Here is a 3951-nt window from a genome sequence, read left to right as displayed (position 1 = left end):
CCGTCTGGGCAAAGGCAGACGTCGGCACGACACTGAGGTCGACGTCCATGGTTCCAACAGGAACATCGGTTTCGGTCTGCAAACCGGACGGTCCTGAAGCGAGCACTGGAGGTGACGCCGTGCTTGTGTCCTCGGCGCGTTGTGCTGCGGCGGGTGGCGTTGACGATGCTGCTGGCGCAATCGAGATTGGTACGACGGGGTCCTGTGCAACCTTGGCGTAGGTGATGGGTAAGGACGTGACCGTCGAAGCCTGGGTCTCTTCACGTAACGGCGTCTGTATTAAACGGCGGTGTAAGCATTCGGAACGTACATGTCCCTCCTGGCCACATCCTGCGCACGTTCGTGGCTGTCCATCGTACATGACGATGGCCCTCACACCGCCAATCAGCAGGTACGATGGGACATGTTTCGTCAGCTCAATTTTTATTTGCCTGACGCCATTTAATACGGGGTAGGTCGTAAATGTTTGCCACTTCTCCGCGACGTGACCCAAGACGGTTCCATATGGTTGGAAAGCGGCTATGACCACATCCTGAGGCACCTCGAACGGGAGTTCAAACACCCGCAATGTCCGGAGACCGAAACCAGCATGGGCGACTGTCACAGCACCCATATGTCCATCAGAGTGTTTAAATTTCAGTCCGGTGGCATGACGGTGAATTATGTCATTGCAAATTTCCTCCGTCGACATCTTGATGTAGACAACACTTCCAGTGATGGAAAAATGTATGCCGATTACGTCCTGGGGGTTCAAACGTAGATCCTCACGTATGAACTGTTCGACTTCGAAAGCTCTGGGTCGTGGATGTTCGGCCTGAAACGTTACTTTGATCGTTGCACGGCGGTACGAGTGCGCCATGGTGTACGTTAGTACTGGACTCGATAGACACAAACACCGCGACGCGGAAGTAAACACCGCCGAGAGCGGAGCGTCACACGGCGCGCGGAGCAGCTCCGCACGCTAGCACGGCTGCGAGCCGACTTCCTAGAACCGCTCGGCCACTCCGGCCGGCATTTATTTATGTGGACCGAGAACGTTTTCTCCCATGGGATGGTGAGGAACGACTTAGATTTTAGTTATAGTGGACAGTCTGTCGAGTATAGTGAAGCTACACTGATTACGAAGAGCTCTATGGGGGCAACTATGACATCTGTAGTAAAGAAATTTTGATACGATGTGACCAGTCACTTTGCTACACTATACTACCGGCCAACAGGGCTGAGTGTGTGAGTAAAAATTGAGAAAATGAGAACAAGAAGCAATGATAGGGAAAACAGTTTCGTTCTACATAGTAAAGGGAGGCATTTGTGAAATATTAACAGGATAAAGAGCCCTAATGCCTATTTGTCATGAAAAATAGACAAGTTGGCAATGAGTCATAAAAGAAACAGAGGAGATTCTTAAAACGTTCCCACAGAACATTAAGAAGTTTATATGAAGATGGAATCTGTTCTTTCGTACATGTCCGGAAGAACAGATACTATCTTCATATAGTTAAGGCTTGCGGGCCAATGATCTTATTCCGTGCGGATGCACTCACATTGCTCAAACGCTTACGGGAATCAGTAGAATGACTGCCGCGAGTAATGAGTATAGTGGGCAGGGTCACTACAAATGCAATGTGTGGACAGTAAGTTGGAGATGTGGGTCTCACGGGGAGCGTGCCAGAGATAAGTCCCTACAGTGGCGATGTCAGCTGTGTCCTCGATGGCTCAGTCGGATAGAGCGTTTGCCATGTAAGCAGGAGATCCCGGGTTCGAGTCCCGGTCGGGGCACAAATTTTCAACTGCCCCGTTGATATTTATCAACGCCTGTAAGCAGCTAATGGTCTGGATTTCATTAAGAGGTATATCCCGCAAAACGGGAGTTCTTATGCAAAGCAGTGGCGTTGGTGAGAGGGTACATTCCCCTCGAGTAAATCGACAAGCACATTGAAATGCGCCGTACATGAAGTACAACACACGAGAGGCGAGTAACAGGAAACGTTAAATGAGAAGTTTTGAAACATTGCGACAAGTGCTGAATAATGAAATGAGATCTACATGCGGAAAAACAAGAAGCAGAAATGTGAGAGGACTGATCCACCAGGAAAAGGAAAAATTTGAGACCTGAAATAACGACACCAGTTCATACAGAACAATGGTGAAATTATGGTAGGCGGAAATAGATGAGAATAGCTAATTGTGGCTGTGCTTTGATTGTCATCTTGTTGGTAAGTAATCCGAAACATGCTCACTTTGATTAATGAGTATCTTCACTGAAGCGGATCTCTTCTACTCAAACTTTCGTAATTAATGTAGTCTTACATCCAAGAAAATTAGGTTGCTGAGTCTAAATAGGTAGATTTCTATACAGCGGGGCTAATTTATCATCTCTGCTTGTTATTTTCAGTACAGTTGGAGATGGCGATCGTAATTCATGTAGTTATGATAGGCCCTATCATGGGCGAGTGATCCGCGTAAACGAGCATCCAAGACCAACGTAATGAGCGCGTTGGAGAAGTGGTATACAGACTCAAATTCTCTGTCCACTTCCAGATTTCGGTTTCTTGTGGTCTGTACGAATCACTTAAGGCAAATGTCTTGATGGTTGCTTTTCAGATGGTAAGAAAGAAGGAACGCCGCGCGGAGTGGTCGCGTGGTTTGAGGTACCATGTCACTGATTGCGCGGCCCCTCCCGCCAGAGGTTCGAGTCCTCCCTCGGGCATGTGTGTGTGTGTGTGTGTGTGTGTGTGTGTGTGTGTGTGTGTGTGCGCGTGTGTGTGTGTGTGTGTGTCGTTCTTAGCATAAGTTACTTTAAATAGTGTGTAAATCTAGGGACCGATGACCTCAGCAGTTTGGTCCCTTAGGAATTTACACATATTTGAATTATTTTTTTTAAGGAAGGAACGATGATCATGTTTGAATGTCCCGTCGACGAGGGAGGTCAGCAGACAAAGAAACTGTTCTGTCTACCTTTGGATGCTGTGTGGTTCTTTAGTGAACACATGTGCGAGGAAGAGATGCCGTTCATGAAGACAGAAATCAGATAATTTAATCTACATTTAATCTCAAATAGTAAAAGTGATACATAATTTTGTTGCTGTATTCTATCGTCAGCCGCTAACAGTAGATTTGAATTTAGAAATAAATACAGATGCTCTTCAATACACTGTCTATTCGGAAGATGTCGAGTCCTAGCCACTATGAAAGTCGGTAAATGCTATTCAACTGGCAGACACACAAAATAGGCTCAGTGCATGAATATTCGATCTTAAGTACACCCGCCGTTGGAGCTCCGGACAGGGGATGCTTGCGTCTCACTGGAAGCGGCATGATAGTTCGTTGCAGCGCCCTCGCGCCGCGATAGTGGCACGGCAGGTGGCACGGCAGGCTGAGGCAGGCGGCAAGGCAAGCGTTTTGATGTGCCAGTTGCGTCTTACAAGATCGACAACCTCATACTTTTAGCTCCTAAGACGTGGTGACATGCTACACCAGGAAATACGATGTTCAGGAAATAAATAAGAAACAACTGTTTTATAAGAAATTGCATATTAAATTTATTGGGCCTCTGTAGCCTGACTTTTCTTTTCATTACAAGATCGAAAATATCAGGCGTCAAAGTGTTCACAGCGGTAATGCAGAGGATGGCCTCCATTGTTGCATCCTGAAGAAACGATCGTGCCTTACTTTTTACTCTTTTCATTGCTGAGAAAAGCTGCTCACAACAATACATAGATCCAAACATGCCCATGATCTGAGCAGCATTGTTTTGAAGCTTGGGAAATGTTTTTTGCTGTAATGAACGATACCATCATGACAAATCCAACGTGTTGTAGCACCTGTCTTTCAACAAAGTTGAATTTTGCTAATCAATAATCTCCAAATGAAGGATGATGACAAGTCATCGGGGGAAACTGAAAAAGGAATGCTGAACACCTTAAGTTCCATTTCAAAACTAGTGAGGTCTCG

General features: G+C 46.3%; 1 non-coding gene across 1 annotated transcript; it reads left to right on the top strand.

Moving 5' to 3' along the window:
• The first annotated feature begins 1702 nt into the window (after window positions 1–1702).
• On the top strand, window positions 1703–1776 carry Trnat-ugu (transfer RNA threonine (anticodon UGU)). The gene has a single exon. It is a non-coding gene; the product is annotated as a tRNA-Thr (tRNA).
• Window positions 1777–3951: the final 2175 nt, after the last annotated feature.

The sequence above is a fragment of the Schistocerca cancellata genome, chromosome 4, assembly GCF_023864275.1.
Source record: "Schistocerca cancellata isolate TAMUIC-IGC-003103 chromosome 4, iqSchCanc2.1, whole genome shotgun sequence".
Lineage (NCBI taxonomy): Eukaryota > Metazoa > Arthropoda > Insecta > Orthoptera > Acrididae > Schistocerca > Schistocerca cancellata.
The sequence above is the reverse complement of the archived record's forward strand: the minus strand, read 5'-3'. Positions and strand labels throughout refer to the sequence as shown.